The sequence below is a fragment of the Anabrus simplex genome, chromosome 1, assembly GCF_040414725.1.
Source record: "Anabrus simplex isolate iqAnaSimp1 chromosome 1, ASM4041472v1, whole genome shotgun sequence".
Lineage (NCBI taxonomy): Eukaryota > Metazoa > Arthropoda > Insecta > Orthoptera > Tettigoniidae > Anabrus > Anabrus simplex.
Window position 1 is genome coordinate 112,858,393 of NC_090265.1, and position 26,963 is coordinate 112,885,355.

Genomic DNA, 26,963 nt, shown 5'->3' on the forward strand with positions numbered 1-26,963 from the left:
ATACCACCCGTCTGAGCCAGGATCGAAACTGCCAAGTTGGGGTCAGAAGGCCAGCTCCTCAACAGTCTGAGCCACTCAGCCCGGCTTGCGATGAAATAAGGAACAGATTGAGCAAGCGACTAAAGGATATGCATATACCCTGAAAATTTTCGAAACCATAAAGTATTCTGTTATTTTCACATGGCTGCATTTTATCACAAACCAAACGAATATAATATCCAGCAACTATAAACAGAGAATCATTTGCGATCCCAGTAGTACTGCTAATATTAAATTGGCAGATAAGGGATGTTGCAGCCATAACTTTACATTCAATTAGTCAACAGATACCAGAGTTTTATGAGATATGAAGCAGAACTGGAACTTTATCAAGAACTACTGAGAGTAAAGATTCGTTAAATTCAATTTTGATGTTCATGCATTACTCTGCTAAGACGTTTCACAGGGCTTTTACAACATTATTTTGAAAGTTTAACTGTCCACTGGGTGCACGTTAACTTGGTTATTAAAGTAGAATTCTTGAAAATACTCTATACATTTTGTTACGATTCTTAATTTCTTCCACACTTATCTGATCTGTCGTTACGTAGGTTGTTCCTGACTGTGTTCAGAAAATGTTTAGCAATTTCTGTTACAGTATCCGAACTCTTACATCTTCCATATCGGATTTTCTTGTACGGCTGCAATTTCCCTTAAAACAATGATCACCACCATTACCTCCATATGGCATGAATACGCAATCTCCATTTCTAATCCACAGAGGTTGGCGACCTCAAAGCGTAAAGCTTGAAATCAATCTGCAATTTCTCTAGAAACAAGAAAATTCACATTCATTCACGATATTCCTTTCCCAATTTAGCTACACACTAGGGAATGCATGCATGCCTCCTTTTAAATTTCTTGTAACTGCTGTAGCCTCAGTTTTAGATTAAAATGGGGAGGCCACCGGGTGAACCGCGTATATGAGCGTTAGAAGGTTGGTCATACTGATAATTAATTTGAAAAAATAATTCGATGTATCGCACCATTGTCATTTTATCAGCTGCTGCTGATGATGATGCTTGTCGTTTTAAGAGGCCTAACATCTAGGACATCGGCCCCCGAATTTAGCCCATCAGATCGCTTCGTGGGCGAATTCAAATGGGCTTTGCAAGGCGGTGTTGCTAAACCTTTATGTGGTTCAAGAGGGAGAGGGTGAAACCTGCTATCGGCAAATAGCCTACTCTTGTCGAATAACACCAAAGGGTCATCTCAAGACTTCAGGTCTACACCCGACGGATGAATCACCATCAACGGCATCATATGCCCTCACTCCATATGAGCACTGTGGATAGGTTTGGAATTGAATCCAGGCTTTTGGCACGCAATCTATTGATTTAGGATTGCATGTCACCACCTTTCCTACCCTGCCAGCCAAAATGCAGATGGTGATTTTTTTTCCCAACAACGGGACTCAAACCAGTTTCCCATGGTTTCAGACCGCGGAAGACTTGGCACCTTAACAATCATGGCCAGGAGGTGGTCTACTATTATAGCTTAGTGAAGCCCTCTCAAAGAAGGCCCTCCAATGAGGGTGAGTGGCGTGTGCTGTGTTTGGGAAACTACACATGCGTTAATGGGGTGGCGGGTATTGTTGTGTGTGGCGTGTAATGGAAATGTTGAGAACAACACAAAATACCTAGTCCCCCAGTGTAGCAAATTAAGGTTTCACGTTCAAAACCCCACGACCAGGCCAGGAATCGAACGTGGGACTACGAGGCTTGAAGGCCAGAACGCTGACCAATCACCCGAGGATCCGGAAATACAGCTGATAAAAAGAACCCTCGGCTGAATTTTTATTTACTTATTTATTTATTTCTGACTTACATTTGTGGCGAAGTTAGGGCTAACGGCCCTCTCTTACACTTAACCGCTATAAAAATAACATTTAAAAATGTAAACATAAAATTAAGACAGAAATTCTAAAAAGAAATAATACTACGGACAGATAACTATAAGACTAAGTAAGGCTACATATCAGTACGGCAATTAGTGTAATAATAATAATAATAATAATAATAATAATAATAATAATAATAATAAATAAACCCATTCACACAACATACACACAATGACTCACACGACTCAGTTTTATGCTCCCAGGAAAAAACTTTTGGCACGCAGATTTGAATTTATGAGAGGAAGTAAGGTGCCGAATGTCCATTGGGTGTGTATTCCAGAGTCTCGGTGCAGTGTACGGTAGGGAACCAGAACGGGTACTAATTTCATGGAATGAGGAAAGGAAACGAAAATTAGAAGAGAGGTAAGTAGGAGTGTTCGTCGAGAGCACTTGGTAAACAAGTGTCATTAGGTGAAAATTCCTTCGTCCATTTATGCGTAGCCATCCCAATATTTTGAAATATAGTGTAACATGAGCGTCATGTCGCAGTTGGAAGGCATGTCGTATGCATGAGTTTTGTGCTCGCTGAAGTCTCAAAGCTTGTTCAGCATTTAGATTGACTAGTACTGTATCGCAGTAGTCTAAAATTGAGAATAGTAGTGCTTGGATTAATTTTAATTTAAGTTTTTGAGGAAAAGAATTCTTATGACTTTTCAGGGGATATAGAGCTGCATGAACCTTTCTACTTACATTTGTTACGTGTTCATTCCAGGTCAGATTCTCAGTGAAGGAGATTCCAAGATTAGTTATATTTTTAAAGTACGGTACAGCAATGTCATTGATTATGATTGGAGGAGGATTGATATTGCTTATTACATGTAATAATTTAGAGTTTCCTATGATAATACTTTGTGTTTTACGTGGATTTAGGTGTAAGTGGTTGTCTTTAACATAGACGGTAAGCCTTTCAATATCCGAATTAATATGCTGAAATGTTGCATGTAAATTGTTTATAGTGGTGTGTTTGTATATCTGCAAATCATCAGCACATCAGTGGTAGCTGCAACACTGAAGTGTGGAAGATACCTCATTAATATGCAAGACGAACCGTACGGGCCCTAGAACAGACCCTTGAGGGACACCGGATGATTTTAAAATGTGAATGTCCTCTAAACAACACATATTTTGTTATTTTAACGTGCCTTTATATAATCAGAAACAAACACGATATCTAGTAGCTGTACAGAGAGAATCATCTGCCGAGCCGGTTGTACTCTAGCACTGACTTGGCAGACAAGGCATCCTGAGGCCATACAATGACATTAAAATAATCTGTGTGTATCTGAGTAACAAGCAGTATGGTACAAAACTCGAATGTTAACAAGAAATCCTTAGAGAATGTTAGAAAAACGTTTCATGTTCGTATGTCATTCTGCTTACAAGTTTCACTGGAGGTAGGTAACAAACACGGAAGTTTTTAAGCATTGTTTTGGAAACATATTTGCCAACTGTTGTATATCAGATTAAGTGATATTTATTATGCTCATCATAGCCTGGTTTTTACGGCAGATTATTCAAAAAGTTCAAATTGCAGTCCTGACCTTATATGGATGGTATGATCAAGCCTATGTGAAAGACTCATTTTACGAACGTTTCTAGCATTCTTTGACAAAGAAACTAGGCATGCCCTTGCGAAGATTATTACAGGTGTCCCTATGTCCCCAAAAATGATACCAATTTAGGGCATAGTTATCTAGTTGTACTTCCGCTTAAAACTATAATAATGCCGGCCCCGTGGTGTAGAGGCAGCGTGCCTGCTTCTTACCCAGAGGCCCCGGCTTCGATTCCCAGCCAGGTCAGGGAACTGTATCTGAGGGCTGGTTCGAGGTCCACTCAACCTACATGATTACAATTAAGGAGATATCTGACGGTGAGATGGCGGCCCCGGTCTAGAAAGCCAAGAATAACGGCCGAGAAGATTCGTCGTGCCAACCACATGACACATCATCTGCAGGCCTTCAGGCTGAGCAGTAGTCGCTTTGTAGGCCATGGCCCTTCAGGGCTGTTGCGCCATGGGGTTTGGTTTCTTATTTAAACTCTAATCACCAGCACTATTTCTGGGTGGGATCGGTTCAATACATCCACGGTTATTTCTACCTGTCCTACGATGAGACAGAAAGGGGACCCCCCACAGGGTTCTCTTCTTGGGGCCATGGGTAGGTGACCACAGAGTCACTAACTGAGTCTGGTACTGCTCCCACTTCCTTGTGCCAAGCTCCTCACACAATCAAATCAAATCGAACCAAATCTAATCGCATCGCATCGCATCGCATCGCATCGAACCGAATCAAATCGAATCAAATCAAATAAAAATCACCCCTGATCTCTATTTAGATCTGTGAGCCGGGTGGCAGATTCCCTATTAATTGTTTATCTGAAGTTTCTTATATTTCAATGTAGTAGGAAATTTACCCAACACATCCCTTGGAAAATGATTCCAGTCCCTAATTTCTCTTCCTCTCAACGAGTATTTGTCGATTTGTCCTCCTTAAGTTCAGCTTTATCTTCATATCATGATCCTTCCTACTTTTAAAACACCATTACGTGCTTATTCGTCTAGCAACGCGATTCTACGCCACATCTCTACTGACAGCTCAAAACATACCGCTTAGTCGAACAGCTCGTCTCGTTAGTGTTAAGTCTTCCGAGAACAATGTCTGCAACATACCCTGCTTTACTTCGGATCTTCTACAGTTCTCGAATCAAGTGATCCTGGTATGGGTCCTCTATACTGGAACCATACACTAATAGGGAATCTTACCAGTGACTGCCGCAGTGAGTGGCTCAGACGGTTGAGGTGCTTGCCTTCTTACCCCAGATTGGCAGGTTCGAACCTGGCTCAGTCCGGTGGTTTTTGAAGGTATTCAAATGTGTCGGCCTCGTGACGGTATATTTACTGGCACGTAAAATAATTTCTGCGGGTCTAAATTCCGGCACCTCGGCGTCTCCGAAAACCGTAAACGTGTTAGTGGTACGTAAAGCCAATAACAGTATTATTACCAGTGACTTACACTCCCTTTCCCATTCGTACCCTCTCGGTCAACACGTGTTCTCTTACAACTCCGATAGTGTTAGATCTGCGAGGCCTAGGAGTCATTAATATTCAAGCCCTCTGTAGCCCTTCCCCATTCTTTCGCCAATAAGTTACCTTCGGAACTTGTCCGTTCTTCCTCTGGTTAGTGTTAAGAGAGGATGGTTCCTTTTTAAACAATAGCACCACGAACACCACCAGGTTACCCTTTCTACTTTCGCCGAGTTTTTTGCGCAGTATCCACAGTTCGGAACCTTGAACCGTGTCGTCTCAAAATAACCGAAACTAAAATCATCCGAGACTCAAAATATGCGAATTCCAGAGTACGATTTAACGAGCCTCAAAATATCCGAATATCAAAGGTGGTACAGTTACAGTTTGAAAGACGCTGCACGCACACAATATTATTATAATAAACACAAAATAATTCGAAAAGGCGCGAAAAGGTTAATTGTTAGCACTAGCCGAACTGTGTGCCAGTATGTAAAAATGCTACCTCAATCTTAAATTAGGCCTATCGTATAGCCTTGCACAAATATATACGACAGGGGATTAGTACACCCACGGATGGCATTAATCCGCTAGTTCCGTTTTTCAGTACAGATATTTCTTTGTCGTGTATGTCAATCTTGATCTTTTTTTTTTCCTTACAAATGTTACTACGAAAATATTTACAATTTCTTCGTCAGAATGTAGGCACAGGTTTCAGTCAATTTTTCTCGAACATTTTTTGGATGGCTTCAGTCTCATCATTATTTAGCTGTAGACCTTTTGGCTCTTTCGTTAGGTAGTTAGGCCTACTTGTTCTCTTCCAACGTTAGAGATTCTTATCCGTCCTGGATATTTGAACATCAGTTTCTTCAGCTTCCTTTTTCAAACAAGATACCGACTCCTTGAAGCAGGGGTGTCTTTTCATCAGAGTTTTGAACATAGACTGTTAATAACTCTTAAAATGGTCGAAAGACGGCATGGAATGCGTTCATTTGTAGTAGAGTTTGGCTCACAGCCAGTTGCGCCAACACAGTCAAGTCTGACGCTACTAGGTCCGTCATGTTACATTAATATAGAAACTCTATCTTCGCTATTCCAAGTACTCAAAATGCTGGAATCCAGAAGCGAACAGTTAAAATCATGTATGTATGATAGTACTCGCAGACTGGATCGCTGGTTGAAGACTGTTTCATGACGTGTACGTTTCTGTTGGCGGGTGCAGAGACGGGGTGGGCTTGGCAGGTCAGTGGTTCTACAGGTCTTCATTCCCACCGACCCACAAACAGAGCAGAGGACCGGTGGGCACGGCTCTACCATTCTTCTATACTTCTACATTCGGGAGACGGAGAGAGGCTTGTCCCCACCCTCGGATGTCTTGAGACTGGGTTCCGGGAGTTTTCCATTCTCCTGTACTAACGTAAATGCCGGGAGAGTTCTAGTATAGGCCACGGCAGCCAAACCTTTCGCCTTCACCGTATCAATCTCCCTGGTCAGTGAGAGGGCGTTATCTTCTAGGTGGCCCGCCTCCACCTTCCGGAAAGGAATAACAGCTTGTCTTAATACGTAGACACTCACGGCCAATAAATTACATAATAATAATAATAATTTGCGGATATTAGGTCGCGTAATGTTAATAATCTGCTGACCCGTTTCCATCCTGCGACCAGGATCGTCTTCAGAGAAATAAGAAATAATGTATTGACAACTCTCACTCTATAGTAACCAGAGTCAAGCAAGAGAAACCCTGATAGAAATATAGTTCATTCCAGGGCCTCCAGAGTTAAGGAGAAAGACGTTGCGAGGAATAAGAAATGGAAATATTCTGTAAGTGGCCAGAAATACCTGTTGAACAATAAATGAAATAAATGGAATAAATAAATGAAATAAACTCTGGAGGGTAACCATGATCTACTCAGTGTATAGTTGTCACCTTTGTTAAAATTATTCGGATGTCTAGCAATTTCTATCACCTCATGAATGATTCTAAGTATAAAATGTTTCTCTTTCTAAATGAAAGAACAGTGACGCAACTGGGGGTGTTCCGCAAACCTCAACGACCATCCTGAAAGCTACTGAGCAAGTGAAGATCGTTTTAAATATGGCGATAAATACCTGGTACCGGAATTTACTAAACTGAATGCAGATGTGATGAAAAGCCCCACTTTGTGTTGTGCGGTGACATTTTATTTAACGAATGTATCAAGCCATCGATATTAGAACGGCTTCCAACCATGCATGGCAGTGCAACCGGCAAGCCAATCTGCTACTTTCGCAATAAACACGAAACGAAGGAAGTACTCACGTACAGTGTTACGGGAGGCAAAAAAAATGTAGTTTTAGCATCATATCAAGTTACCCTATTAATGGCAAAATATGGCAAACTACATACCACTGGAGAGAAGCTAGTATTGCCTGCAGCTTTACTGATAACAAATACAGTACTGTAATTGGTGAAAAGTACGTCAAGCAACTGGGGGCTATATCGTCGTCTGATAACATCATCGAGCGAAGAACAGAAGAAATGATAGCAAATGTGCGAGATGGATTGTTGGAATGAGCGAAATATAGTCAATGCTACGGGTTGCAGTTTGACGAAAGCACTAGCACAGTATTTCTAACAATATTACATCATTAACTTTAATTTGCCGGGCTGAATGGCTCAGACGGTTGAGGCGCTGGCCTTCTGACCCCAACATGGCAGGTTCGATCCGGGCTCAGTCCGGTGGTATTTGAAGGTGCTCAAATACGTCAGTCTCGTGTCGGTAGATTTACTGGTACGTAAAAGAACTCCTGAAGGGACAAAATTCCGGCACCTCGGCGTCTCCGAAAACTTTAATAAGTAGTTAGTGGAACGTAAAGCAAATATTATTATTATTATTATTATTATTATTATTATTATTATTATTATTATTATTATTATTATTATTATTATTATTAACTTTCATTTGATATGAATTTGAAAATACGATCTACAAGGATTTGTTGTTTTGTTCAATCTTACTTCAAACATTGGCGTGCAAGGGTAACATATTCGTGACTGGAAATGGGCTGCACTGGGAACAGTGCGTTGCTTTAAGTTCCGACTGTGCTAGGGCCGTATCTGTAACGTGGACGCATTGTTGCATCCACCATGAAGCACTAGCAATTCGCAATATGACTCCAGAATTTAATAATTTCTATTGAAATGATTAATTTCCTCATTCAAGACAAATATTTCAGGTCCCTATGGGATTCAATTTCTGTACCATCTGATGGCCTAGCAGGTATCAATTTTTATAGAAGAGACCAAGTCTCTCATAGTGCATTGGCACTGCCTGTAGCTCGAAGTAACCTACGCAGTGGCCTCCGCTAGGGTCGGTAGATGCAGAGTGGGTCTCGGCCCTTAAGTGACCACGGCTGGTCCGTGGTCCAATAGCTCTGCACTCTGACCAGCCAACCGAGAAGAGGAGGGATGGCCACGGCTCTACCGTGGCTCTACGCCTCTGCATTCGGGAGACGGGACAGGGCTGGACCTCACTGCTGACCCCAACCTTCGGCTGAGAATGGTTTCCCGTGGATTTCCTGCACTAAGGCGAATGCCGGGACAGTTCCTAGTATAGGCGACGGCCGCCAATCCCCTCACCTTATCCGAGCATCTTCTTCACCGTAACAAATCTCCCGGCCTGAGAGACGGCGTCACCGTCTAAGAGGCCCGCCTCCCCCTTCAGGGGAGAAAAGAAAACGTTTTTAGTAGTAGTAGCCTCCGTTATATGCATCAGCCAAGCGTCTTGGTAGGTGTGCTAGTTAACAGATGAGAAGCCCAAATTGGCGCACCACGGCGAAACGCTGGCAACCAAGATTGAGTTGGCTGGAAAGTGTATAATCTCCAATAACGGACCACTGATATTGGAAACCCTTTAATGTAAACATCAGTTGATGCCTTGTTAATTTATTTTTTCATCTTAGTGCAATTATGAATGTTTTAGTGTCTGAACACGATAAGTGCTGTTTATGTCCATTATTATTATTATTATTATTATTATTATTATTATTATTATTATTATCCCTAATTAATGTAAATATAATTTGTAAAGCATACTGTATATCAGTGATGAACAAATGTGGCTCTGAGAGCGAAGAGCTGAAAGTGGCTGTCACCAGCTGCTCAGAACTAACCCTCAAGTAACTTGCTCAGTCACCAGCAGTCGTATTATTTTATGGCTACCCTCACGAGAGCTTTCCTTTGCCAACGTGCGTGAGAAGATTAAATCAATCATGCAGTTAAAGAATAAGCCAGTGTCAGAGCTGGATGATGCTAAGTGGGTGCAGGGCTTTGCTTTCCTCGTTGGCCTGACGACTCATTTGAATGTTTTAAATACAGATTTGCAGGATCAGACAAGGATTATCACGGCCCTTTACTACTACTTGTAGGTGTTCATTGAATGATAGAACTTCGGTGTAACCATCTGGAAGAATAGACAGAATAGACCGAGAACAGAACCAGAATTTAGTGTGGCGTTAAACCTGGATGGATGGATGGATGGATGGATGGATGGATGGATGGATGGATGGATGGATGGATGGATGGATGGATGGATGGATGGATGGACGGACGGACGGACGGACGGGAGCTGAATTTAAAACGATCTGTGGATCCGACCCACAGTGCCTTACATGCACAGTATCTGGCACAAAACAATCGTATTACTGGCCAAGGGACTGCTTCTATAGCACGATGCTGAATCGATTCTGCTTATAGTTGAAGCGGGTCCAAAATCTATGTCATGGGCTTCTAATGATGGTATTTATCGCTAGGAAAATAGAACCATGCTATTGCGATTACTAATCAAGAGTAGCGTAGACTCGCGGTATTCCACACATTATGGTACTATTCACAGGTAGTTTAATGCGCACATGTAACACAGACCTATGGTGTTTCGCACATTGCGGCGTTATTTACAGGCAACGCAACCCTATGAAGGCAATGCAAACCTATGGCATTCCGCACATAGGTGGACTAACCACAGGGACTCGCACTATCCCGTGGTATTCCTCACATAGTGGGAACTGAGCATAGGTAAGGCAGAACCATGGTATCGCTAATCCCATGGGGTCGCTCATATAGGGGTACGAATCACAAGTACAGTAGAACCCACATCCCGATTCACACACTGTCGCTACTAATCACAAACCTATTGCGTACCTAATATAGTGGTACTACGCGCAAGTAAATGCGACCCATGGTGGTCCCTGCGTGATGGGACTAATTACAATAATTAGTTTCATGGTTCTAATTTGATCATCCCTTTGTCGCCTCTTTTAGTCGCCTCTTCGTCTACGTCCCCCAACCACAGGGGGTAAAAACCAGTATTATCATTAAGATATTTATATTTATGTTCACCCTAACATTCCAAATGTTCTTAATATTTTGCAACATACATCTTTCAGTTTTTTATCCTTTAAACTAATTTTACGTTCATGGCGATATATGATTTTACAGATGTCAGCAAATTCCGCTCCATCGACGCCTTCCATCAAATGTCACTCGACTAAGGGGTTCTTTAACAAATCTGCTATGTGAGTTATCTACCCTACTCCAAGAAATACTCCAGGGGAAAATCAACAGCAAAAGAGGTCCTGGAAGAAGAAGAATATCTTGGCTTGACAATCTTAGAGGCTGGTGCAATATGGCATCAGTTGAACTGTTCCGCGCTGTCGCAAACAAGACGAAAATAGCCATCATGATCGCCAACATCCGAAACGAATAGGCACCGAAAGAAGAATAAGAGTTATCTACATCAGGTTTTGTTATTCGATTCAGTCACATGAGGATACAAAGTCAGAACCTATCCAACTAGCGATTTAGCCGACCTCCTAAGTATCCTCGGTTATATACATCCCCCTTTAAAGGCAGCGAGGTTATATCGATTGAAGGATGGTGACACAGTAGAAATTAACTTCACAAAGGACTAAATTGTAATAATGTTGAAAGCTGGTATGCAGAGAGTTCTGTGTAAGAGGGAGCGCTGTTCAGTACTCGAATAAAAATGAGAATGCATGCATGCGATTTTTTATATTAATGAGAGTGACAACAGATGTAGTGAAATGCATTACAATATATCTTTTACAGACTTAAGCAAGGAACACACAAGGGATTCACTACTTCCAAGTATTTTGAAAATTGGATAGAGAGCGTTTGTTCTAATTTCAATAAAATAGTTTCTAGCCACAAGTCCCCATGTTTTTAGGTTCGATTCTGAAGAAGCAATAGGAATCTTGAAAACTAAATTCAGTCAGTCCGGCCATTCTATCCGGTCGATTTCCTTAATTCTTTCTTTAACTTAAAGGTATTCATGCACAGATTTGTCATCAGGTACTATAAATCACTTAACATCCGCCTTCCCCAAATTATTAGATATTTTAATTTTTTGTCCCTATGAAGCAATTACATCTTTGATCCAGTTGAGTATGGAGTTCGTTTGGCCTAAGAACATTCAGTGGATTAAGCTCTTTCATTTCAGCTCTTAATTATTAAAATTGGTCGATTCTGAGGAAAGTTATGAGTGCACATTCAATTTGACGTCTCATTTCTTCAACATTTTTTCTCATTGGAGCAATCGTATCTTTCGTTCTATTTGAGGTTCGCAGTTCGTTTTGGTCTAAAACACTCAGTGAATCAAGCGCTTTCTTTTGCGGTAATAACTACTTAAATTGATAAATTCTGAGAAAAGTTATGAGTACATTTGTCTCCGTGACGAAGATATTTGAAGGAATTTTTAACAGTTCGGCGCGTGGTGTTGTTCCAAGGAACGTTTTTATTCAATTTATTTGTGTGATGTATTTTCAAGTGTTTTGTCGACATAATATTACAGTCTATTACCACAGCAGATCATGTGCTTTATTTCATTAACTCGAAATTTTGCAAGTACATCGTGGGGATAGTAACGAACACCACCATACTTTGTACATTGTGGGCGGAACCAGCGGGAAACTGCTATTATTATTATTATTATTATTATTATTATTATTATTATTATTATTATTATTATTATTATTATTATTATTATTATAAAAATTGTCTGTACGTCGCACCGACACATATAGATCTTACAGTGATGAGTGATGATGGAAGAGGAAAATGCTAGAAGTTGGAATGAAGTGGCCGTGGCCTTAATTAAGCTACAGCCCCACGATTTGCATGGATTGAAAATGGAAAACTACGGAAATGTTTTCTAAGGGCTGTCGACAGTACGGTTCAAACCCATTATCTAACAAATGCAACCTCACAGCTGCGCACCCTCTAACCGCACGGTTCATTATTATCATCATTATTTTCCCCAAATTCTTAGTTAAACCTTCATTATTGTTTCATAGTGAACGTCATTGTAGTTGCAATTACTTCTTTTAAATAATACTAAAACTCTATTGTATGTTATAATAAGGTAAAGTGTTCTATTTCAACTATCGGTACACTAGGGCAATATTGTACTTTGGATGCTATTTAACAACCACATTCACACCCATTCTTTACAAAAATCACCCCTTAAGCTGTAGCATATTTTTTATTGCTTTCTTATTGAAGTCTGGGAGTTCAGAAAGAAATTTCCTCTCCATGGATAATTCTGAAGGGCACCGAGTCTCACTGGGAGGCTTGGATTTCAAAGAAATGGCTTCACTCGTTTAGGTGTTCAAAAACTCCTTCTGCCTTTAGAATTACGATGATAATATTCAGAAGCCGTACACACTCTCAGATTGTTTCAATCAAATTATTACCATGCATGAACGAGTACGATGTCGCGGCTTCCGACGTGATTTATGTCTGAATTCATCCCTACAATAAATCACTCCCATTTCTTTGGGTAGACTTTTTGAATTCAGGAACAAGCCGACTGGTAGAAAGCAGGAACGCACTTTAAAATATTCCAGTATCTCCGACCGTTCTTACTCCGCCATCAAAACTTGTCGGTGAATCCCTGGGACTGCCCATACTCCACTGAACAGCGGAGCGTCAAAGAAACGTCCCAGGGACTACAAATCTATCAGCAATATTTTATTCGTCTAGACCAGGGGAATAACTTTAATTATAGTGATGCACAGAGATAACGTTACAAATATAATAGAGAATGTTAATTCCGTTTGATGAATTGTATTAATTTTTTAAAAAGTGACATTATTTGTACCTTGAGATAAAGCGCCACTGCATTTAAGCCTTGAAATTAACACACAATTGCCTGTGTAGAAGAAACTTGGTTGTCATGTTCTGATTCACAAATTAAATGGTATCCAGAAATAAAACTCTCAATTTTTGTTGCGAAGTAAAAACAAAACTGTTACATATGATGAGTCCTCAATTCCATGACTGATTGGATTTACAACAGATCCACCTTCAGTTGTCGTAGATAACCTAAGAATCACCTGAAAGCCTTACTGGGTATTGACGTAAATTTCCTCGTCAATTCAGAGGGTGCTGTTGCATATTAGACTCTCAAGTCCACTTGTAATGCATACAAAAACTGACCTGAAGACCGACAGTTCCATAATATTCATCACAGGAGCTAGCTGCATAAGGAGGTTAACTCGAGCATGCCTAGGCTACATTCATATTGCCGTATTTTATTTAGTGGTTGGAAGTTAATTAGATACAGCCAGCTACAAATCCACTTGAAATAAAAGAAAAGATAAGAAGTAAATTTGCACTTTCAATAATAAGATAAGTTATAACTGCAATTATGTATGTCATTTGAACTCGAGGCGTAATATGGCATTCTAAGCGAACGTCTAAATTTTTTTTATTTCTATCTTAATTGGTGTAGGAGAAAATAGATCACAAAACTTCGGTTAATATTTTTGAGGAGTCAATAGACACTGGCTCTGCTAAACAGAACATCAAGACAACTGTGATATACCCAGGTCACCCTCTCCTCCAAGGCTGTGCTATGTGCTAGGACAATGTATCTCGAGGTCTGTGCAATGCGACCTGATTAAGAATGCGTCATAGGTCCATATAGTACAATTTTCTTTGATCATTTAATCCTCAGCAGAGTAAGGAGCTTTATTTTCCTTTATTTCATCCCTCAACCCTCGCACAGCGAAAAACATTGATTCCATTCCTTATCTCTCAATATAGTGGGGTGTTTTATTTGCTTTTATTTCATCCCTTAAACTCAGCTAAGGGGCTGTGGTCGCCAAACCACGCTCCAGAGTTATGAACTTGCTTGACAAACAACGCATTAACCCACGTTTTTATTCATATACTTCCATACCGGGGTTAATTGTCGATTTCATTTTGACCTTTACAAGATCAATCAATCAATCAATCAATCAATCAATCAATCAATCAATCAATCAATCAATCAATCAATCAATCAATCAATCAATCAATCAATCAATCAATGCCACATTTACTAGGTAGGATATACAGTACTACCAGTCCAAATAAACCAATCCTTTATATGAGGTTGCAACAATAACATAACTTGTTTATGTAGATATTTTACAAGACGAGCAACGCTATTCTGTTATCAACTCCACTCCTTTTCCCTGACAACAGGAAAAGCCATGTTTCAATTACGTAACAACTTTCCCTCACCAACTTAACCTCGCTCCAACCCCCTCTAGCAACCGCGGACGGACTTAGTCATTGCTACGTGAAGCATTATTGGAAACCTAAAACAAAAACATGTTATTTTTCATTTTTAATTTAAAGATAACTGACGATTTTTTCATATAGGCTGCTTAGGATGGTCTCTTCTATCACCCGTTAGACAAATGTAGGCCTACCTTATTTCAATTACGCCCTATACACATAAACTAGCTGATCTACCCGTGCTTCGCTACGGAATTTTAGGTGAAGTAGTGTACACGTTGTAAGATTCTTTTAAATCGTGTGGCTCTTTGACTTACCCCAGAAACACGATAGGGATGTGGCCATACATCTTTTTCCATGTGAACACCAGGTTGGAAAGTTTTAACTCTAATGGCAGGCTTCCTTGCCAACGGTCGGCGCTATGGAGTTCGGGAGTTTTCATTATTCTCTTTAAAGAGTACCAGTCGTACATTTTCCTGTAAATTGCTTCGTACTTTATTTCCCTGCTTGTCCCCTTTGAGACATAATGTTATAGTAAGTAGCCTTTATGCTAAACAATGGTTCCAGCTGTATGCTTCCCAAATTCGAGAAGGGTCCGTCAAGTAGATTTTAAGTGGAAGTAACGAAGACAATGATATCCAGGATAAAACTTGTACGAAAACAGGGAAAAACATTGCGTTAGGTGAGTAGTCAGATTAGCAACCTGAATCTCAATGGTTAAGACATTTGCACAACAAAGGGAAGAACGTGTTTTTAACACGCTACTTTACCTTGAAAATATAACGTTTTAATAATAAAGTGTGTGTTAGCGATCTGCTAAAGATCGAGCTGAAAATTTATTGACGGCACCTTCAAAATGTCATGCTGTTATTCTGAAAACTGCCGCAAGTTATGCTGTAAATTGTTTCCTAACAGCAGGCTTAAGAAACGAGCAATCGATTATGGCGCGGCAGGCTGTAGTATGATTAATTGTACAACAGCTGTGATCAACAGGAGTGCATTGTTACTAATAACTAGGCCATTTGTATAGATATGTTAGGTTAAATTCCTTTTTGACAGATACGAAAGTGAAAGTTCATTTCAGTTTAATGTGGTAAACTTGAAAAACTGACATTTTTATCCTGGAACGTGCATGTACCCTATTAATGGATCCCACTCCTTTTGTACGTAACACTTCATTTTCCTCGTATGGTTACAAATAGAATGGAATAAATATCTAATTTGTGATGATGATGTTTGTTGTTTAAACGAGACTAAGAGCTAGGTCATCGGTCCCTAATGGCCGAGCTGCAACTAAATGGGACGATAATTAAAAATTAAAAATATATCCATTGACTAAAATGATGATGAAAACTGACCGTGAATCCAAAACAATCAGTGGACCCAATTAACAATGCTTGATGTACACAGGGATCAAAATCCAGGTCACCGGCTTCTCATAAATGTACTTATCACTGGTAAAGCAGAATCATTTTGTTCCTCCTATAGTGGTACTAATCACAGGTAACGTAGACTCGTGGTGTTCCTCGCATGGTGGTGCTAATCGCAGGTAATGTAAACCAATGGCATGTCACTACTCATTACTGATGATGATGATGATGATGCTTGTTGTTTAAAGGGGCCTAACATCGAGGTCATCGGCCCCTAATGGTACGAAATGAAATAACCAAAAGTTAAAATTAATCCACTGAACAAAATAAAATAAAACATGTCATGAAGAATGAATGGATGGAAATGAACCCTACAAAAACAACAAAAAAACAAACAAACAAACAAACAAACAAACAAACAAACAAACAAAAACAGTGGATCAGACACAAAAAAGGTCGTGAATAATAGTATTACTGACCAAGGGACCATTTATAAAGCACAATGTTGCTTGATGTCTACAGCGGTGCAAAATCCACGACGAAGGCCCCACAGAATGGTACATGTCGCGAGTAAAGTAGAACCATGGTATTTGTCACGTTGGGGTACTAATCAAAAGTAGCGAAAACTCACGGTGTTCCACACAAGATGGTACTACTCACAAGTATTGTACTTAGTACAGGGAACGCAGACCTATGGTGTTTTGCACACAATGGCGCCACTCATAGCCAACGCAAACCGGTAAGGTTCCTCACCTAGGTGTACTTGGTCACGGGCGCCGGTATTCCCGTGGTGTTCCTCACAAAGTGGGTACCAATCATAGGCAACGCTGACCTACGGTGTCGCTCATATAGCGGTACAACTCACAGGCTACGCCCAGACCCGCGGTGTTGCTCACATGGGTACGACGCACGGGTACTGGAAACCACTAGGCCAGGCGTTTTACTGCAACTAATCACAAACCTATTTCGTACCAATTTAGTGATACTACTCGCAAGTACATGCAACCCATGGTGTTCCCCGCATGATGGTACGAATCAACAGTAATTTCATGGTTCTAATTCAATCATCCCTTGGTCGCCCCTTGTAGTCGCCTCTTACGACAGGCAGGGGATACCGCGGGTGTATTCTACATGTGCGTCCCCTACCCGCAGGAGGTACTACTCATTACTCAAAGGTAACACAGACCCATCGTGTTCCTCACATAAGGGTACTACTCGCAAGCGACGCAGACCTATGTCGTGCCTCACTTGGTGGACTAATCACAGGCGTCGGTATTTCCGCAGTGTTCCTCACGTAGTGGAATTAATCACAGATGTTGCTCACATAGTGGTACTAATCACTGGCTATGCAGACTGACGGTGTATCACACAGTATGGTACCACCCACAGGTAACACAGACCTATGGTGTTCCGCACATAAAGGCACTCCTCACAGGCAACGCAGACCCATTGAACCACACATAGTGGCACCAATCACAGGCAACGCAGACGCATGGTGCTCATCATATTGTGGTACTACTCATAGGTAATGCAGACCCGTTCTGAATACAGGAGAACCAACGCCAACGCAATTCAGCGCGTCGCACGGCAGCTCCCCCCGCACGGACGACAGTCCATGATGCCGCGCGCCCGCTCTCTCGCCTCGGTGGAATGCACACGATGGTACCAATGACAGCCAAAGCCCAGACCCATAGTGTACCTCACATAATGGTACTAACAGCAAGTAATCCCATGGTTCCAATTCAATCATCCCTTTTAGTCGCCTCTTACTTCAGGCAGGCGATACTGTGGGTGTACTCCTCGTCATGGTCGCTCATCCAATTGAGGTTATCTCATTTGTTTAGCTACCTAGCTAAACAGTAACGTTCTTGCCTTTGGTTCCGAGTTCGATTCCCGGCCAGGTCGGGTATTTTAACCTTAATTGGTTAATTTCGATGGCTTGGGGACTGGGTTTATGTGCCTTCAGCAGCGTTCGAGTTCATCACAGGTAGGGCACCATTCTCACAGACGCTCAAGTCGCCTATCAGATGCCATCTGGAAAGAAATGCACCGGGCCTCTCCGAAGGCCACAGGCCATTAATGAACAATCCATTAAAACAGTAATCACAACCATCACCATCACGCTCACCACACCACTACTATTAATATCATTCCACATTTTCTTGTTTTCTTAGAAGTGGAACCTGGATCTCACCTAAAAGAGGCAATATTAAAGAGGTAGCTTACTGTGTTTAAAAGGATTGCCCCAATTAATAAGTCGCCGTAAGTGGGTTCGTTAACCATTTTCAACTGCCTAATTAGTTTGCTTGTAATTTATTAATTTAATTACCGTCTGCAAGTAATGTATTGCAATACGTTAATCAGGGTCTTACCACTTTACTACGCTCTCACTACAAAGACGTAGATCGCTTTGAAATCATATTAATCGTTGTAAATGAAGAGTTGTAATTATAATTTTACCGGGTTATTACCTCTGCCAACTAGAGTATTCCATGTCAAAGATAATTAGTATAATTTAAATTACATCACTAAGCTGGATGCACAGTTTGTTCCTTGTAAGGTATCGTTCGTTTGTTTCTGCTATTGACAAGAACACAACGAGAAGAATAAATCCGAATATGAAAGCTCCAAAGCTTGACGAGGACTTGAATTCACTGGAGATAGATAAAACAAAAAGGCAATGAAATTTATCTTCCGAATATAGATATTAAAGAACGTTCTAAACTGTTAACGAAATAATGTTGATCCATAATTTGTAGCGTACAGGAAACACAAAAAGTAGATTGGTGTGGATGTAAAGGGGGTTGAATGTTAATAAAACCATTGTAGATAGAGGGATTTCTGATTTTTATCTGTGTTCGGCTACGGCTAGTTAGCAGAATGGTCAGCGAAGCGTCCTCCGGTTCGGAGGGCTCCGGATTCGATTCGATTCGATTCATGACTGGGCCAAGGATTTTGACCGCGTAAATTTAATTCTCTGGCGAGGTGACTGGGTTCCTGTGATCGTCAAAATGCACGTCTTCAACTTCACACAGAACTCTCACTACCAGCAACAACAGAAACAGGCAATAGTGAACCCTTCACAAAGGGTCGGTGTCAAGAACGGTGTCCGTGCGTTAAACAGGGTTTTATCAATCAATCAATCAATCAATCAATCAATCAATCAATCAATCAATCAATCAATCAATCAATCAATCAATCAATCAATCAATCAATCAATCAATCAATCAATCAATCAATCAATCAATCAATCAATCAATCAATCAATCAATCAATCAATCAATCAATCAATCAATCAATCAATCAATCAATCAATCAATCAATCAATCAATCAATCAATCAATCAATCAATCAATCAATCAATCAATCAATCAATCAATCAATCAATCAATCAATCAATCAATCAATCAATCAATCAATCAATCAATCAATCAATCAATCAATCAATCAATCAATCAATCAATCAATCAATCAATCAATCAATCAATCAATCAATCAATCAATCAATCAATCAATCAATCAATCAATCAATCAATCAATCAATCAATCAATCAATCAATCAATCAATCAATCAATCAATCAATCAATCAATCAATCAATCAATCAATCAATCAATCAATCAATCAATCAATCAATCAATCAATCAATCAATCAATCAATCAATCAATCAATCAATCAATCAAATCAGTTTATGATCTGCAATTAGGACTGTCGCCCAGGTGGTAGATTTCCTATCAATTGTTACCTAACCTTCTCTTAAATATTTTTAAAAACTTGGAAATTTATCGAATATTTCCCTTGATAATCGCTTCAATCCCTTACTCCTCGTCCTATAAATGAATATTTGCCCGAATTTGCCCTCTTGAATTCCAACTCTTATCTTCATATTATGATCGTTCCTACATTTAAAAGCTCCACTGAAGCTTATTCGTCTTATGATGTCATTTCATGCCATCTCTCCACTGACACCTCAAAACATACCACTTAATCGAAAGTCTCCTTTCCTTACTCCAAGTCTTTCCACCCCAAAGTTAGCAACATTTTTGTAGCACTACTCTTTTGTCAGAAATCACCCAGAACTGCTGCTTTCCTTTGAATCTTTTAGTTCTCATATCAAGTAATCCTGGTGTGGGTCCCATACACTGGAACCATACTCTAATCAGAGTCTTACTGGAGATTTATACGCCGTCTCCTTTGCATGCTTATTACAACCCCTAAATACTCCCATAACCATGTGAAGAGATCTGTATCCTGTCTTTTCGATCTTGTTAATGTGATTACTCCAATTCGAGATCATACAGTGATCCCCATGACGTACTCTCACCGCATCAACAAGTAATTAAAACAGAAGACTTTTCGTCTTCGTGAAACTTACAACCTGACTTTTCTTCACGTCCATCAACACCTACATTAGTGCTGACCCCAAAAATGGTTCTTAAAAGACCTTTATTGGTTACACATTCCTAAACAGCATTTCTCATTCAGAAAGTAAGGTTTTTGTAATAAATTGGCCCCTCATTCGTATCATGTTAAAAAACGTGATCATAATATCCTGATAACCTGATTGGAAGAGAACTGTATTCTATTCATCCAATCAATCATAACACCCTGATGCTTTTGCAGCCGTCTGAGGGTTTGCCGTTTCCCGGCAAACTGCGTACGAGAGGCTCAGAACAGCAGGGTTGTTTGCCCGACGTCCAGCGGTGTGCGTCGCGCTCACTCCAGCACAGAGACGGGCCTACATAGTGCGGAGTCGTCAACATCGAAACTGGAGGCATGTGCTCTTCACAAATGAATCCCGCTTCAGTTTGCAGAACGATTCCCGTCGCACATTATTCTGGAGAGAACCGGGTAGCCGATACAACCACAGGAACATCGTGGAACGGGACCAGTATAGTGGTGGTGGCGTCATGGTGTGGAGGGGCATCATGTTGAATGGTCGTACGGACCTGCACATCTTCATCGGTGGTCCGAGGAACACTGTTAACGCTCGGAGATACAGGGATGAGGTACTGAGACCACATGTTTAACTCTTTAGAGATGCAGTTGGTGCAGACTTCCTCTTAATGGACGATAATGACCGACCGCACCGCGCTGCTCTGGGGGATGAATTTCTGGCTGGGGAAGACATTCATCGCATGGACTGGTCAGCAAGGTCTGCGGATCCGAATCCCATAGAACATGCCTGGGATGCATTGGGGAGGCGAATTGCATCCCGTCAGCCTCCACCAAGGACCCTCCAAGACCTTCGCATTGCCCTTTCGGAGGAATGGGTTCGACTGCCACAAGAGCTCTTGAACCATCTGATAGATAGCATGCCACGTCACTGCGAATCATGTATGGCCGTTAGGGGTAACCATACACCCTATTAACAGCATATTTTATTGGGGAAGACATTGCCAAGTTTTGTTAGTTGTTGTCAAAGGTGTATTTTTGCAATCGGAACCTTTCACACTGATTTTTTTGGACAAGTTGTGTGACATATGGTGTGCGAGTCAGCTTCCGTTTGTTCAGTAATCCGTCTGACATTCCTATAGGGCGGTATGGCCTCGTTTAGTGATTATGCTTAACTTTTGGACACCAGTGTATTTCAGCACTTTCAAGTACTACCGATATGAGCCAGGATGAAACCTGCCAGTTGGGTTCAGAAGGCCAGCGCTCTACCATCCGAGCTACTCCGCTATCCTGGACGTAGAACTTCCAACAATGGTTCGACATCCACGATGCAGTAACTCCAGTACAGGAGACAAAACCGTCCACACTCAGTGATTAGACGGAATAGAAAGAAAATAATGGTAAAGGAAAAATACCAGATGATTGCAGAATATCAGACTCATCCTGTACAATTAACGACATTCTACTGCCGGGCTGAGTGGCTCAGACGGTTAAGGCGCTGGCCTTCTAACCCCAACTTGGCAGGTTCGATCCTGGCTCAGTCCGGTGGTATTTGAAGGTGCTCAAATACGACAGCCCCGTGTCGGTAGATTTACTGGCACGTTAAAGAACTCCTGCGGGACTAAATTTCGGCACCTCGGCGTCTCCGAAGACCTTAAAAAGTAGTTAGTGGGACGTAAAGCAAATAACATTGAATTGATTCGACATTCCACTAATAATAATAACATGACTTTTTTCTTCCAAAATAATTACATCGTAATAGTTATGTAGCTCATGAGGGCTGAAAGTGAGGTCTTATGCGTGAGTTGAGATGTTTATGGCAGAACCGTTAGACGAGGCCGAAATTTTCAAACGAATATATGAAACAATTTCGCTCTTGCAACGTCGAGGCTTTTTTTCATATTATGTTGATTTTTAAATAGGAATCCACCATTCAAAAACTCAAAAAATCGGTATCATTCAGTTTTATTTTGGTTTACAATTTTTATTTACGTTGCACCGACACATAAAGGTCGACGATGGGATAGAAAATGGCTTGGAGTGGGTAGGAAAACGTTTTTTGCTATTGGCTTTACGTCGCACCGACACAGATAGGTCTTATGGCGACGATGGGACAGGGGAGGGCTATGAATGGGAAGGAAGCGCCCGTGGCCTTAATTAAGATACAGCCCCAGCATTTGCCTGGTGTGAAAATGGGAAACCACGGAAAACCATCTTCAAGGCTGCCTACAGTGGGGTTCGAACCCACTTCTCCCGAATACTGGATACTGGCCGCACTTATTGCGATTGCAGCTATCGAGCTCGGTGGGAAGGAAAAGATCTTAGCCCTAATTAAGGTTAAGTCACACCATTTGCCTAGTGTGAAAATGGGAAACCACGGAAAAACATATTCAGGGAGTTCAAACCCACTATCTCCACTATGGCCACTCGCTAGGTGATACCATTCAATCAGTCAATAAACGTATTGATTCACCCACATGATGCAGTATAACCACCTGAAGAGTATCTAAGTAGGGACTGTTTTGCATGTACTGAACATTTTTTTTCTGAGAGTACGATTTTATGGTTGTTGAATGAATATTAGAGTGTTAAGTACAGCATCATTAAGTTCCATTTTCCACATTATTACAAGTATGTAAAAGCATGAAATTCGGCATTATATAAATGAACAAGGTTTACGACCTTCTGACGTAAACAAAAACGTACTGTAGTATTAATATATTAAACTACGTGGAAACATCTAAATTATAGGCTACAAAATAGTCTGCCGAGAACGAACGAACATTGCTACACATGTAAAGGGTCCTCCATTCATGATACATCACGGTCAGTCGACGTCAGAGGGACATCACTCTAGTGCAGGGGTGGCCACTAACCTTACTTCTGGGAGCCGCAAATTTAGGAGACAAGAAATGGGAACAGGTTTAGAAAATGGTGTATAAAATGAAGACATGTTTTTCATTTTATAACAAATGAAGGAACATTTTTTCCTACACTACACAGAGCATTATTTTTCAGGTTCACATCAAGAAACGAGATTTTACTTTTGAGAAGTGATTTTTCTGAGTGTTCATTTTGCTGTTAGTTTTTCAAAATCTGGCTGATAATTGGTAAGCGCAGTTCGCAAAATTTCACTTAAATGTTCATCAGTTCTTTCAGATCGATATGTAGATTGTAGATTTAATGAATTTAATCGTCGAGTACAGTGATTCACACACATAAGTAGTCCCAAAGATTGAGATTAGTCTTTTGGTACACTGTTTTGTTAGTGTGTATTTTTCTTCTGGAACATTCTTCCAAAATTCTATGGTAGAAGTGCCACTTCGTTTGAGTCCTTTTAATCCTTCGTCCTCTTGCAGTTCTTGTAGCTCCAACTCTACAGATGCTGTATCCTTTGTTATTGGAGATGAAACAGACTGCCATCGCTCAAAACATCAACAGAAAAAGGATTTTTCAGGAATCATCTCAAATCATTAAATCTGCCATTGGTTTCTTCAGCAAGGCCAGACATTTTACTCATGTAATCTTCAGTTTCCACCTGAACGTCAGGAAGGCTTTCAGTAATTTTCTTCAAACATTTGAAGTGAGAAAATGTTTTAGTTTGAAGGTTTTTCCCAAAAAGCTTCAACTTGCTATGGAAGCCAAATACAGTCTGGGCCAATTCAGAAGTATCTTTACAAGGAAGATATTGCTTTTGAGCGGGAGAGTGTGTCAGTGAGCCAGTGTCGTGAGGTGAAGCCAGTCACTGCCTATACGTGAACGCGACTGGCTTCACCTCACGACACTGGCTCACTGACACACTCCCGCTCAAAGCACTATCAAATGAAAGGCGCCGGAACTATCTTCACCTCCCATGTCTTACCACTGACCTACACCGCCAATAACGTTAAACCGCACATCACTGCTACTGACGCCAGCCGCGAGATGTCGTTAGTTTCCATTAATTATATCATTTAATTTTACTTTAGGGTTGGTGTCAAGAGCCGCACAAGACTGACTCAAGAGCCGCATGCGGCTCGGGAGCCTCGTTGTGGCCAGCCCTGCTCTAGTGTATCTAATAGGCGATATTAATTGCTCTCGTGGACACCAATAACACGTGAGGTTACCGTGATAACTTCGGAGTTACAGTTAATCTGGATTGCATTTATTTACGGGCATTATGCTCCTACCGCTCAATATTTCCTTCTTTATCTTGTTGTCTCAAACCCGACGGTGTTATATTTCACATTACGTATACCATATAATGATTGTAACTTTTTTCATTCCCCTTTGATTGTTGTTTCTCTATGAATCATTCGCTTTTCTGTTAAAATTCAGCACGACCTCCTGCAGGATGTGAGCCGCACCTCGGTCACTATACATACTTTGTGCATTCCGGACTCGTGTTCCTGGGAGTTTCTGCTTATATCCGGTCCCTGTTTAACTTCTTTTGACGTGGCAATGTGCCTGCCCTTGTAATACTATTACCTACCGCTAGAGGGCAACATGCTCCAATATCTTGTATGATTTCCTTTTCCTTTCTCTCTTATGATTATACTTTCTTTGGGGAGTTCTTGCTGTGCCATAACTCGTTTAAAATGTAGGGTTTCTCTGGGTATGTGACTTATTGCCTCTATTTTCAAATCCTCTCACGATTCTAAACGCGTTTAAGTGAAGACTTCCTCGAACTACCAGACTTTGGGCGTGTATATGAACCCGAAATGCCGTAAGCTGTTTTACACACTGTCCTATTCTCTGTTTTGTCTACTTTTTGTGATGACTCGCAAGCTAATTTGGGTATGATGCGCAAAGGTATCACCGAGATATCACTACAAGGTTCTTAAACACTACTAAAGGTTGGGCCCAACGCGAGACGAGCTGCTATTGGTTAACGAAATGACGTCACAGTAGGAGCAAAGCAGCCGAGCCCTGAGCGCGCGACACGCAAATCAGTAAGAAACTCATAACGTCAAACTTTGCAGTTTCTCAGAATTCACAGCAGATCAGACATAAAGATTACTGCTGTTATAAGATGGAAAGATGGTCCAGCACAGTTAGTTTTCATTATTTATATTACGAATAAGGCGTAAATGTAATATGTGAATACCTGACATTACACTGGCCAACGTTTGAAATTTATGAACATTTCCAAGTGCCTCTATAGTTTAAGTAAGGTTACGCACTCTAAAATCTGTAAACAAAAATGTTTAGATATGCAATGTTTGTTATATTAAATGTTGACAGTAAACGCTTCGGAAATAGAACTACCATATGTTAACATAGATAGGCCTATATTGACTCACTTCGGCAGGTATCGAGTTTAAAGCTAACACATATTATAACGGCAGCATAAGCAAGTTCATATTCGAAACCATGCATAGATATTTCTACTTTTAAAATACAGAATAGGAAAGAACAAGAAAAACATTTAAAATAGAGCAGAGTTCTATATGTGATGTCAGATGTTATGAAGTGGTTGTTTTTGACAATGAAATCCACTGTTGTGCCGTTCGCCGAGGAGCTGCAATGGATTTTTCAGTCCTTGCCCGAATGTTCATTTGTCGCATCCGTATAAATGTTGGTTCTAACATACATTTTTAATATTTCTGGTGGCACAGCGGGGAATTTACTGCTAATTATTTGACGCAGTCTGCGTATAATATAATAACATTAGGTACCGGTACGCGTGACAGTTCAGTACGTCCTTGACGGTCCGTGAAAATTAATTCAAATTCCTTTCTTTGGTTTAGCCATTCTTCCGATGGATCGAGTAGACCTGCCCGAGATAACAATTCTCTCCATTCTACAGGGGTTGTACCAGAAGAAATGGAAAGCATTTCCCCGGTGGGACTCCCCATTGACCTGTCATATTTCCTTCCACGGTAGGCGATGTAGCCGGCGAAGTACCGAAATCCCTCTTTAGGAAATGAATGATACACGATCTCTCTTCCTTTCGTGTTTCTGCTGTATGACAGACAGCCAGTTCTGCACATCCAGCCACTGTTGACAGTTATTTCGACCAGTTATCATCTGCTATAACACATTTAAGAAATGTTATTCACACTCAAAGTACGGTATCGCAAAATAACACGCAAATATATACACTACATTGATACTATGAACACACAAAAATTTCGCTACAGGTACTGTTGTAATGTTCACGCAAATAACGAAAAGAAAATAAGTTCACCTTGCTGCATGAAACACAGCAACTTATCAGAGATCTCACAGAAACGAACCACGATACACACACTACGCAATATAGGCCACTATTCAAACCAATTGCAATATTCGGAAAGAAATTACATATTGATATTATGTGGAAATCGCTTTTTTATAAGACAGACAGCGGTAAACGACACACCTGGTTATATGCTGCACAGTCGCGTGCTCCTGTGATGACGTCACGAGCAGGACGAGGAAAAACTAACATCTACTGCGCAACCAGTCTGGGCCACCCGTGATATCACTATAAAATTTGTCACAAATGGAACATAACAATTGCTTTTACACATATCAAGTGAAAAATTCCTGGCACATTAAGAAATACCGTCGTTATTTGAGAAATATGAAAACATACTTAAGGCTTGTAGACAGGACTGGTTTATGTCGTATTCCGCTGCTGATGCCGTCTTTTGTTCTTTTCTTGAGGTCCAGGGCTAGCACCGAGGAATGCGAGTGCTATGTCTGTGG